Source organism: Zeugodacus cucurbitae, chromosome 2, assembly GCF_028554725.1.
Source record: "Zeugodacus cucurbitae isolate PBARC_wt_2022May chromosome 2, idZeuCucr1.2, whole genome shotgun sequence".
Lineage (NCBI taxonomy): Eukaryota > Metazoa > Arthropoda > Insecta > Diptera > Tephritidae > Zeugodacus > Zeugodacus cucurbitae.
Genome location: NC_071667.1, coordinates 29,796,168 through 29,810,534, shown reverse-complemented (window position 1 = coordinate 29,810,534; position 14,367 = coordinate 29,796,168).

Genomic DNA, 14,367 nt, shown 5'->3' with positions numbered 1-14,367 from the left:
AAGGTCACAGGTATGAAAATACATATTTTTAGGTGCTTTTTATTCTGTTACTACATTTTGCTTAATGAGCGAGATATTTTCATTAAATCAATCTAACTAACACAAATCACTATCTTCCTCATGCTAGTGTCGTGATAAAGTACATATCAATAACTGACTTTTTTTTGCGAATGATATAATTCTCATGTTATATTGTGCAATATAAAATACAAATGTACAAAACGTAATACGAACAAGTAAGGAAGGGCTAAGTTCGGTTATGTCATTTTATACTCTCGCAATTTATTTATTTTATTTTATTAATATAGTACACAATTTGACTCTTATATTCGTCATATATATAAAGTCCATTGAAAGTTGGAAACCCTAATATTAGATATATGTGGGAGCTAGGCACGGAGATATATTATTAGCAGAAAAATATTCCCAATAAATTTCTTCAAAATATCTGAGAGACTCACCTATATTTTCGGTAAAAAAAAGATTAGAAGCACTGAGGCCCTCGATATATGGGGCCTTGAAAACCTATGGTCCAATTTCGGCTAATTTTAGAAAGGGAATGCCACACTATAAATGCAATATTTGTGCAAAGCTCTGTTCCGATATCTTCACCAGTGCTTACTTTATATAAAGTAAAGTAAACGTTGCAGATTGATTTCAAAGTTCTGGTATATAATAATTTGGCCTATTTTCACAAACATATCATTGGGATGCAAGGAAAATATTACAAACCGAATTTCACTGAAATCGGTCGAGTAGTTTCGGAGATATGGTTTTTGACCCATAAGATTTAAGATTTTGTATACCAATTTGAATACATCCCTTCTGTACCTTCTTTATAAAGAAATTTAAGGTTTCTGGAGTTTTTCTTTGCTGAATTAAAGCATTTTTATTGGTTTTCAACATAACTTCTATATGGGAGGTGGGCGTGGTTATAATCCGATTTCCTCCATTTTTGGACTGTATAAGGTAGTGCCCAAAAGAAATGACTGTAGAGAGTTTGGTTGATATAGCTTTAGGAGTTTGCAAGATATGCACAAAACACCTACTTTGGGGCGGGGTCACGCCCACTTCCCCAAAAAAACTACATCCGGGTATGCCTTGTCCTAGTGCGATCCTGTGTACCAAATTTCACTTTTAAGCTTAATTTATGGTTTAGTTATGGTACTGTTTTCGGGTTTCGCCATTTTGTGGGCGTGGCAATGGACCGATTTCGCCCATTTTCAATACCAACCTCCTCAGATCATTAAAGATATCTAAATTGTTAACAAAATTATCGCTTGCACGGAGAGACATCCGAATTTCAACTCCACTCGCCATGCTGATCATTTATATATATGTATATATCTTCATTTCTAACTCTTTTATTTCTGTGTGACACAAACAACCGTTATGTGAACAAAACTATTATACTATGTGCAACATGTTGCGAGAGCATAAAAATACCACCAGATTCAGGAAAAATATCACCTATTTCCGCCATCAAGCTACACTATATCCAAGACTATACGCTATGTTTCCCTTTAAAATTATACAAACTTTTCAACTTGATTGGTTACTGACGTTTCTGAATATATATTTCCAACTTTTTTTTATAGCTAAACGGTATTATTAGTGGCTATAAGTACGTCCTTTACTATAAAATAATGTAATACCACGCAATTAAATGAAATACTCGTACAGATTTCATTAATGATGTACGTGGCTTAAAATGCAAACAAATTTGCATCGAAATGAGCTCGATTAACTCCACCCGAACTCTTCGCACTGAAATTAATTTATGCGCGCTCAAATGAATGTCATACCCACACACGTGTGTGTGTGCCTACAGTTTTCCACACCTATTCAATGTCAATATTTGACATTCTGCCGCTTCGACGCTGATAATTGATCTGAAAAAATGTGGCAGGAAATTAAAGGAAATGGTGGATGGAGGGCGAGTCTTTTGCATTAAGTACGCAACGAAAGCGAACAATATATTTTTCACGCTGACCAAAGCGAGCTCTTGGTTATTTAATGCGCAAGGTTTACAAGCACGTATTTACATACTCGTACTTTTATATATGTATATAGCGTCATTTAACGTTATAGTAATGCGTAATTCAACGGCATTTTTTGCTTGCAGAATTGCTTTTTTTGTAATTTTCGACTTTCTGTTTTTGATTTATTGAAAGTGTTTACGCATCCGTTGCGCGTCAGCAGTTTTTCCGTCGCCTACAGCAATTTAAATCGACTCAAAATTTCAGTGAAACGAGCCTCCGGCCATTCAAATAAACAATCAACAGAAGCCAAGGAAGGAAGTGTATAAAATGAGCCAAGCAAAAAGCTCGAAAGAATTTTACTTTCGAAAGCAAACAGCGAGACTTCATAGACCGCATGAAAATACTCACATAATGAACCTGTTTGACCTGCCTCCATCAAAAAGCAAGTCAGTATACATGCATAGATGAGAGTGGACGCTGCTGACCAGTGGCGTGGCGTATGAGTAACATTCGGTGGGCTGTCAAGCCAGTCCTGAAGTACTCATGATTTATGTGCGTTTAGACCAACATATTTTTCTGCTGTAAACAAAATAGTAGCGGGTGGCATAACCGTTGAAGACACCACCCAAAAAAATGCATTTGTATAGGTGTTATCTGGTGTGTGTGTGTGTGTGTGAGTTCTCCACATGAGTCGATGTTTTCATAACCGAAAGAAGTAATATTCATGTGCAGGTGTTGGAGCAGCTGGAGCGTGTGAATTGAATTGATTTATCGGCATGTTGGCGTTACGTTACACAACATAAATAACAAACAATAAACAATATGCGAATCTGCCGCAAACATGTTTTGGATCTGTGCAATGAAGCAAAGTGTGCACAGACAACAGCTGACTTTACTTACGTGCAACAAAGCTCTTTCTTGTAGCTAATTCCGAATTAACTGTAATATCTGATTTTGTTTGACTGCTAAACTTTTTGCTTTTATGCCGATCGGTTGGAAACGTCTGGCGGGTGTTTAGCTTTCAATGAAACAATCACTAGTAAGAGGTTGTAAGTACAGGTATTTATAGCATATGCATGCCGGTGTGTGTGTGTGAGTATGCGTATGTGCAACATATCCGATAAAATCCGTTTACATGCTTGTTTACACGCAACGGAAGTTCTGAAGGTATTATGAGTTATTTTCGGAACTATTTTTACATGCAACGTGGCAGATAGTTATATATATCTACAGTGTATCTCATTATTCTTGTCACAATATGAGACAAAACGTGTGTTCTATGATTAAAAACAATTTAATAAAATGTATCATGGTAGCATGAGAGAAAATTTCACAATCATACACAAGACGATTAAACTTTTCAACAACACCACGGAGTTTGAAATATTTGATAATGTATTCGACGCTCCAAGAGGTGACTAAAGTGTTTGTTCATTTTTTTACTCTCGCAACAAAGTTTTATTTACATAACGGTTGTATGTAACACCCAAAACTAAACGAGTTAGATATAATTATATATACCAAATTGATCAGGGTGACGAGTGGAGTTCAAATCCGGATGTCTGTCTGACCAAGCTGTAACTTAAGATAAAATTGAGATATCTCGACTGGCGACATCGGACCACTGCCACGCCCACAAAATGGCGAAAACCAAATTGGTATACAAAATTTTAAATGGCGGTGGCACCGCCCCCTTATGGGTCAAAAACCATATATCCGAAACTACTCGACAAATTTTAATGAAATTCGATTCGTAATATTTTCCTGGCATCCCAATGATATGTTAAGAAAATAGGCCAAATCGGTGCACAACCACGCCTACTTCCTATATACCAGAACTGCGAAACCTTCAGGTCGTTTACTTCACAGTATATTAAGTAAGCGCTAGTGAAGATATCGGAACAGAACTTTGCACAAATACTGCATTCATAGTGTAGAATCGCCCTTCTAAAAATCGTCGAAATGGGACCATAAGTTTTAAGGCCCTATATATCGTACATGAAGTTCTCATTGCTTCTAATACATTTTTTAACGAAAATATAAGCAAGTCTTTCAGATATTTTGAAGAAATTCAGAGGGAATATTTTTCTCCTAATAATATGCCTCCGTGTCAAAAATGCGTGAAATCGGGTCATAACTTTACCTAGCTCCCATATAACTAATATTAGGGTTTCCAATATTCAATGGACTATGTACCATATATATGACGAATACGTGGGTAATATTGTGTGTTATATTAATAAAATTAAACAAATAAATTGCGAGAGTATAAATTGTTCGGTGACACCCGGACTTAGCCCTTCCTTACTTGTTTTATTTGAACTTCGTTTTCGAAATGTGCAAATTATTTTGAGAGTACCGAATTTGATCATTTATTCTTTATTCCAACTTAGAAAAATAAAAAGAAATGCTTTTTACTTGTTAAACGCAAATAATTACATAAAATCACTTATGACATAAGAAAAATATTAAATAAATATGTACATTACCTTCGAAATCAACTTCGAAAATTTCATATTTGGCCAATATATCCACATAAAAATATAATAATTTTGCGACATACTGTCTGTTTCCGTGTGCTTGCTAATGCAAGTCTTTGCAATGTGTTTTAATACTAAGCTGCTTTAGAATATGTCAGCGTTGCATTAATAATGTACATGTGTATGTGCAGAGTGTTGAGATAGAAGTGTGGAAAATATAAATAATTACTTGAATACAGCAGGATACAATATCATAAAATTGTTTCATTGTTTGGATATTTGCATATTTCCCACCAGCTTCTATGAAAATTAAATTATTTTCAGTTTCTGCTAACATGTCTTAAACTTTGAATATGCTGGCACTATATATGTACATATCTGATATGTGCTATAAATTTAGTTCGCTTACGTAACGTGTACGAGTTTAACAAATACCATACAGAAGGTATTATTCACCAATATATGTATGAACATATATAAATTCATTCGCTACCAACGCTGACTGCCAACATTTCTAATTGGACACAGACCAAAGAAACATGAAAATTTATATGAATCTACATATCTACATAACTGCAACTCTACAAGGTCAATTTAGAGTGTAGCCACATCATCATTCCAACTTAGATAAAATTGTAAATTGCTCGAGATGTTGACATTTTTGTTGAACAATTCCAGTTTGTGATAGAATTAGGGAAAATATGTTGGACAGAGAATTTAGATACTCATTTTAATACTCCACCTTTCTTATGTCTGTGTCGAAGTAAAACATACATATTAACACAATAAGAAATCCTTGAATCATAGGTTCAAAACAGCTTTAAAAAAATATTGATTTTCCTACACAAAATGTATTTAAAAAATTGCTTAATCATGCATCAATTATTACTGATACACTGAGCTATTTAAACGGTAAATTGGTAAGTTAGACAAATAAATTTCAAGGCCATGCTAAACACTATGCATGAGTCCCAAAGTACAAACCGGTTTCATTAAACCCACAGCTCTTTGCTTACTACACCCAGAAGCTCATAATGATGACATTACTCTTTTTTGTGGCATCGAATTTCTACTTTTTTGCTACGTAATTCACAGTTCATTAGCTTTGACAGAATTTATTTTTTCTACGTCTGATTTGCGTTCTCAATTATCCAAACTGGGATTAGTAAATGCGAAAACTGGCGAATACACACATCGGTATGTATGTATGATAATATATATATATTTCTTGTTACATTAAAGCTTGTTACATTTACGTTCAGAAAAAAAGCAGAGCTCATATGACATTGTGTTATGTGTAAAATAGTCATCTAATACTTTTGAGACCTCTCTCATGAACCAAAATGTGTGGTTTAGTGAACCAGAAGGTTGTTATGTTCGGTATGGAGGTTTAACGCCTGGAGTTCTTTGAACTCCATATTCTTAATTTCAGCATTTTTTCTTTATTCGTGATTCAATTATAATATTTTTGGATAGGTCCGATCTCGTCATATTCAACACTAGACAGTCATCACATGAGTTATCAGTTCATTGTAGGTTATTCTATGCCAATTTCACCTCACACACATTGTAAGATATTTCTGCATTGACTGTTAATCCCGGCTAGGTCAACGTTTGCGTCGGCTTACCGCGATTCGACCATAATATATTCTGAGCGATATTTATCAAATGCTTGGTTTTGCAAAATTAGTTACATGCAATCAAAATGAACCCATCCCAAAATCATGCGGATTTCAGATAGAAGATAATTTTGGTTTTTAATGCGGATGTAAGTGTTTTTATCAGGATCATGGCATCTAATATAGACTACACACTTGATATATATGAATGCCATTGAGTTATGCTCAATTTTTAATGAGTGTAGCAGGCTCTTACAAAAGCAACTTTTTAGTTTAAATATTACCATAAATGAATGAAATAAAATGCTTTAATTAATTGTCGTTCAGCTGTCATCCTGACTATCGCACGGCCAAATTAATTTAATATATTAAGATTATAATTGTAAAACCAGTTTTTGTCTTTCCCACAGCCGACTACTTGATTAACGAATAGCTGCTATAATTTGTTTTTTTCTGTTAATAAGAAGTTGGTAAGCTGATTGCTATTTGATCAATAACCAGAACCAAATTTCAGGCGTGGACAACTACCCGTAGTAGTGATTTGTATTTGATTAAACATTATCGTAGTAAAAATAGTAAAACGATATAATACTACGTTCGGACCGACATTGAAAACGTGTTTTCATTGAAAAAATGGTTTTTTGTTCGAAAACTTGTGTTTTCATCCATGCAAAATCTGACAAACGAAATCACAGTTTTCGCTGAAAACTTTTTGAAAACTTACATTCAACTCATTATAATCGATTTCTGCTCTAATTTGGTCGATATTATTGGAAGACATATTTTGCCAGCTCTAAATTGTCATTTGATATTGTAAACAAAATAAAAAATAATGGAGAAACAGAAATAAAAATAAGAAAGGAAGAGCTAAGTTCGCGTGTGGCCGAACATTTTATACTCTCGCAATTTATTTGTTTAATGTTATTAAGCGCGTTTTCTTTTCTTTTCTCGAAAGGTGCCTTTTTATATTTCAACATTATACACATGCTGCTTTACCTTTTTGAATGATTTGCATGATTAATTTTCATTTTTTAGATGATTAAAGAACAAAAAAATGTCACCCTATTATGCTGGTCATTACTCACTGACAATTTGATAACTAAAGGGTGATTTTTTAAGAGCTTGATAACTTTTTAAAAAAAAAAAACGCATAAAATTTGCAAAATCCCATCGGTTCTTTATTTGAAACGTTAGATTGGTTCATGACATTTACTTTTTGAAGATAATTTCATTTAAATGTTGACCGCGGCTGCGTCTTAGGTGGTCCATTCGGAAAGTCCAATTTTGGGCAACTTTTTCGAGCATTTCGGCCGGAATAGCCCGAATTTCTTCGGAAATGTTGTCTTCCAAAGCTGGAATAGTTGCTGGCTTATTTCTGTAGACTTTAGACTTGACGTAGCCCCACAAAAAATAGTCTAAAGGCGTTAAATCGCATGATCTTGGTGGCCAACTTACGGGTCCATTTCTTGAGATGAATTGTTCTCCGAAGTTTTCCCTCAAAATGGCCATAGAATCGCGAGCTGTGTGGCATGTAGCGCCATCTTGTTGAAACCACATGTCAACCAAGTTCAGTTCTTCCATTTTTGGCAACAAAAAGTTTGTTAGCATCGAACGATAGCGATCGCCATTCACCGTAACGTTGCGTCCAACAGCATCTTTGAAAAAATACGGTCCAATGATTCCACCAGCGTACAAACCACACCAAACAGTGCATTTTTCGGGATGCATGGGCAGTTCTTGAACGGCTTCTGGTTGCTCTTCACCCCAAATGCGGCAATTTTGCTTATTTACGTAGCCATTCAACCAGAAATGAGCCTCATCGCTGAACAAAATTTGTCGATAAAAAAGCGGATTTCACATTTCGAACCGAACACTGATTTTGGTAATAAAATTCAATGATTTGCAAGCGTTGCTCGTTAGTAAGTCTATTCATGATGAAATGTCAAAGCATACTGAGCATCTTTCTCTTTGACACCATGTCTGAAATCCCACGTGATCTGTCAAATACTAATGCATGAAAATCCTAACCTCAAAAAAATCACCCGTTAGAGTACAGGGCAGAATAAATTCAAAAATTTTTTGAGAAAAAAAGCGCTTTACATGCAACTCGACTCGTGTATTGGGCACAAAGTCCACTAGAAAACAAAAATCATTATATGAAAGATGGAGTAATTCCTGAAGTTTCATTAATATATCAGAAGTTTTACTCAAGTAAACGCTTGCAAACAACTTGAGAACAAAACTTTGATACTTTCTTAGCAACAGGTTGCGGGAGAATGAAAATGAAAACGCATCGAAAACATAAAATGTCGGTCAGAACGACTTCGGTTCCACAATCCACAAATTGTGTTTGCAAGAGGTTTTCAATGTCGGTCCGAACGTAGTATAAGTCAGCGCTTTAATAAAGCAAAGGCCGGTCAATTGATCAATTAACTTCTGTGCGAAAAGGCTATAAGACTTTTGGATGATCTGGTAACTGTGGGACGGCCACAATTTTTTCATTAATAATACTCAGTGGAAATATTTAAACCATTCCCCAAATGGTTTGATACTGTGGTCCTCAAAATTGATTTTATAGTTATTTAAAGGCTATTGCAAAATACCCTCTCAAATTGAAGAACAAACTTGGGCAAATATCTATATCTACATCTTAACTCACTAAAACAGGAAGAAGTCTCAGTTTTCTGTTTGATTTTTAAAAATCCTCAATTTTTGGAATGATCTATTCATGTTTTGAAAAGCGATTTTTATAAATCAAATATCGTCATCGATTCGGCATTTCATATATTTTATTGAAATATCAAAATGTTAGACGAATATAATATTTTATAGAAAATGTTCATATTTGTCAGAAACGAAGACTACTATTTAAGACCTTCCTTCGCGGAACTATGGGATAATATATATATTTCGTCACTAAAGAGTGAGACTATATAATATGCATATGTATGCAATTTGAGCAACTGTATACTTCATGGGTATACATTTTGCTACTCTCTAAGTTTTAGCGTATCGAAGTTCACATATCACATCTCGTTTAGGGGCGTCATATATATCAACTTATCGTCATATAAATCAATTTAGAACGCTTTCTGATCCATATTTTGTTAAATTAATTTATAAGGTGTTTATTAAAATGATGTAATTAACTCCCTTATAAAATAATAGCTTTAAAATTTCTAGAAGTGTCCATTTGGACCTGTACGCAAGCGAGTACAATGGGATAATGAGGGGTATGTATGCAGTTATATATAAAAAATTAATCGATTCTTTGAAGATCATTAGTATGATAATTTTTGAAACATTCTCGCTCTACGTAAAGTGCTATCTTATATAGCTCACATATCTACCGAATTATTTGGTGATACCCCCTGGCCCTAAGGTGGTTCGGGATTCATTTTGATGTGAAAAGAGGCCACCACCATTTCTTTCCCCAAAACTTTAACCGGTAAGCATGCAAGACTTGGTCGTGGTGGTCAACTCCACCTATTGCCGAGTTGTATTCAGCGACATTCCTCTTACGTCCTTCCCGTCTTGAGCATCGTTTACGGTATGCAACGGTTAAATTGTATTGATCGAAATGAGCACGATCGACCGATCAACATAGTCGGTGGCCACAGAAAGGTTCTTGAACATTTTACCCTAAAAACATTGCATATTGTACCCACCAAACAGCTCTTTTTCACACTATTTGTCTTATCTGTGTTATTTATTCTCAAAACCAGATGAGTTTTAAATGTTTTATTACCAAACTTCCTGTCCGAGCTGTCCGAGAGTTAAATGCTAACTGATTCACGAAAAAAAAAACAAATTTACAAAAATGAGCGCTGAGATAAGCGAATAGCGGATAACGGAACCTATTACGTATACACCGGAAATTATATATACATTCATGACATCTCGATGTATTATAAACTGGCGCGTGCTTGCAAGATTATGCCTGGGTCTGCTCCTGACAGTGTTTCTAAGAAGAATATTTTTCTGTACCCAATGAGTACGAGCGAGTACAATGGGAACGAATGGGTTAATAAAGTTATATATCTCAGGTTCAGCGGAATACTTACTGGATTATGTAGACAGCTGAAGACTTTAACCTCAATTCAGTGAATCGCAGTTTTATTTCCACGAGTTTCGTTCGATTGCGAACTAAAAGCCTTGAGTCCAAACGAAATGTATCCTTAATAATTTAAATTTAAATGAAACAAAATGCAATCAATTGTTTATTTACTTTTTGCTAATTTATTTAATTTCATTTAATTATTCCGAAATATACAACAAATATTGTTTATAGCCAATACTGGGCTCTAATATAAGTATTCAATTCTAATTATATTAATGGAATAAGACTTTCCGAAATTAGTACATTCAAAATTCACATATTCATTCGCTTTTAAGCACATATATACATATGGTGCATATCTACTTGTACGCACTTAGAACTAAATATACATACAAACATTTATATATATATCTATAGATAGTATATATTGGAGATTATGATTGCTTTTCTTTATTTATGTTTATACTTCAGAATGCTGACATGGAACAACATAAAAGTTGAAATGTGTACTAAGGAGTAAGATAAAAAATATAACGGGTGCTTCTAAGCGATGTACCACAAAGAAACAAAAAATATATTCTCATTGCATTTGCCATTATTTTAACCAGAAATAATATTTTCTAGTATTAGAATAATATTATCTATCAGTACATTCATAGCTCAAAACGTCACTGAGATCTTCCATAAAAAGCACTTAACATTCTGCTTTAAATTTCATGCCTCAGCAGAAAATATAATTCTTATTATTACATAGAATCGTAGTAACTTGCGCACTGTTTCCCCATCTCGGCTTAGCGCACCCTCTATTTGCTTTGAAACTTTGAAGCGAGCATTTAGCGGAACTAATTTCATGAGTAATTAAAAGGTAAATAAACTTGCCTGCCAACTGTAAAAGGCACCACGAAGTGCCGGCGGAGAGCGCGTCGTTTCAAGGATAGTTTTGGCAGTCTGTTGTGTGTTCTTGTCTTTTTTGGCCGAAAATTTTCGTATGCAAAGCTATGGCCGCGGGTCAACACGTTGCTTTGTTTAAAAGTTCATTTATCATACTTTGCATTTGTTGGCGGCGCTGTTGTGGTGCTTGTCTTCCAACAAACTAGGTGGGACACCGCCCCATTTGCCGCCACTGGCCAGTTGGCGAGTATACCCATGCTGTTTGTTTGGCGTGCGCTTAGCCGCGCTTGCGATTTTAATTTACGGCATTGAATTACACACGGTGGTGTGAAAATCACCGAAACCACTGCACTGTGGTGGCAATAAATTAGGCACTGTGCAAACGCCCAGCGCACTCGCCACACTCGGCTCTTTGCCAGCTTGTGCCATGGGAGTTGGCCACCTCCGCCTCCGCAACTGACCACGTTTGGCTGTGTCACCCCGAAACATAAATTCAATAAACAAATTGAAGTGAAGAAAAAAATGTTTTTTTTTTTGTTTTTGTTTTCACTAGTTCTGGGAAATGTTTTTTAGTTTCGCCAGCACACTTTATCGGTAATTATTATTATCATTTACAATGCGACAACACTGACACCGCTGACACCGTTAAGTAAGCTCATTTGCGTGCGGCGTGTTGCCATTTGTTTACGGTTCGCGCGCCTGTATGCGTGTATAAGAATTTTAATTAAGCATAGCATAGGGTTTGTGGTTCATTGAGTGGGCGTTCAACGTGACTTTTGTCGCGTTGCCAGCGACCCACCTAGACTTGGCCTGAGCGTTTGTGCTTTTGGCTTCCGCTGCTTTGACTCGGTGACTAACGCGAAACACGCTCCCACACACAGACATTCATGTATGTGGCATACTCATATATCTCTGTGTTTGGACTCATGTCTATTTGCAAAAACTCTTTGAGCTCTCGACAACCAACTTCGTCAGTCAAGTGTCGCAAGTATTTACAAACGCTTGTCGGTATTTGCCCACACTCACTCATACATATTTACCTATGCAGCTCAAGTACTAACTTAGTGTGATTATTAAATATTATGATGATTATTAAATATGTAACATTTAGCAGCGTTTTTCTTACTCTACTTTTTAATTACGTTTTTCATTGAAAATTAAATTTATTTTTTAACAATTTTGTAATTTTAATTATTGTAATTTGTAATTATAAATTGTTTATGACGAAATACATTTGGTAAATATTTACATTACACTTTAATAATTGCTACAACTTGTTACAGACACACATATTTTACATAGAGCTGTTGGTTGTATACCCAGTAGGGCTTAACTAATTCTACCACTTTGACTCTTTATGCATAACAAATATATCAATAGTAGCGGTTGGATTTGAGTTAAATTTGATTATAATTACATAGCTAGTATTTGAGTTAATCTCAGACACAGACACACGTGTCTACTTAAGTAAGTAAACTAAACACTACATCACAAGGTTTGGAATTCGCTTTGTAAAAAAAAACTTTGGAGAACAATTATCAATGGCTTGGAAGGCGTGGCTTCAGAGATGAGGTTGGTATTTAAGCGTTTTAAATATTTATTCTGCAGAGACTAGTGGTTAAGTAATAACTACGTAATCTAAGTATAATTTAATAACTGCATTCTCTTGATCCAATATATTTTTTCCAAAAATGAGTGGCATGTTGAACAAAGAATATTAGTTCTTCAAATAATTAGACTGGTAGCACTTGCGGCTTGATACCTCTCACTAACAAGACCTTTTTTTTTTCAATGGAATGGAAGTCTTCATCTTCCTTTGCTTCCACCAGCAGGTACTGCATCGAACACTTTCAAAGCTGGAGTGCTTTCGTCCATGATTAAATTTAAGAAAGAAAAAGTCGAAAGCGTCGAGATCTTAAATACATCTTGTGTAAGAACTGAAGTCGCTCGATCTTTTCAAGCGACATCGCTTCGTTCTATGGGCTCTTGAAAAGTTCCAAGCAGATCCGCCTTTTTCGAGCCAAATTCTGTTCAGAGATGAGGCCCATTTCTGGATCAATGGATATGTAAAACAAGCAAAATTGTAGCATTTAGGACGAAGAGCAACCTGAAGAGATTCAAGAGCTGTCATTTCTTCCAGAATAATTATAGTTTGGTTTTGTTTGTGGATCGGTGGTATCATCGGTCCATACTTCTTCAAAAATGTTGCCGGTGAGAACGTCACCGTGAATAGCGACCGTTATCGCGCCATGATAACCAACTATTTGATGCCTAAAATTGAAGCTCCTGATCTCGGTGACATTTGATTTTAAGAAGACAGCGCCACTTCACACACACATTCCATCAATCAATAGATTTATTCAGAGAACACTTTAGTGAGCGGATTCCCGGTTCGATTCAGGCGTTGGAGCAAAACTTCAGGCGTGTAATTCGCCAGTTACCAGTCGAAATGCTCGAACAAGTCCTCGCGAATTGGACTCAACGGATGGACCATCTGAGACGTAGCCGTGACAAATATTTGAAAGAGATAACCTTTAAGAAATAATGCCAAAGAATGATAACAAATATTCCCCATTCAATTATAATTTTTTGTTCTTTTTTTCTTTATAAAAATAGGGAACCTCGAAATGGATCACCCTTTTTTATAATTTATTTAATGAATAATGTGTATTTGATAAGAAGTCTTGTATTGGCGCTAGTAGCCATATATAATGGGAGTATAAGTTTGTAAATAATTTGGACAATCATCTTGTGAAATTGTCTTTCACTGCGCAAAAATGGCATCATCAAGTTAATTATTGTTTGATAAGATCAGCTCATTCCATTCGAACACAAACTTAATTCACTCAAAGGCCTTTGGCTAACTGTTTACATGACGTTGCAACATTAAGTACATACATCATTTGCCATTATTTGGTTCATTTGTTCCTTAATTATTGTGAAAATTTCGAAGTTACTCATACGCACTGTTGAGCTGCACACTACGCAACTGCGTGGAGCAACTTTTCGCCCGTAGCAACTTCAATTTGAAGTTTCCACGAAACTTGCCATGGACACTTTTATCTGTTTTTGTTTGTTACGTTAAAGTTTAACAAAGCATGCCTTGCTCACCGCTCCTCCCGCAACTGATTTGCTGCATTGCGTCCAATTTCGTAATTTTTTGCTTTTATTGTTTTCGTTTCCTTGCAACACAACTTGTGAGCGCACGAATCGGTGCGACAGGCAAAAGCGAAGCTTTCTGCTTTGGCAGCTGCCACAAATTCCACGCAACTAAATTACGTTAGTGAGACACACGCTGCTGCGGAGCGAATTCAAGTCACGTGGCGTTTCGGCCA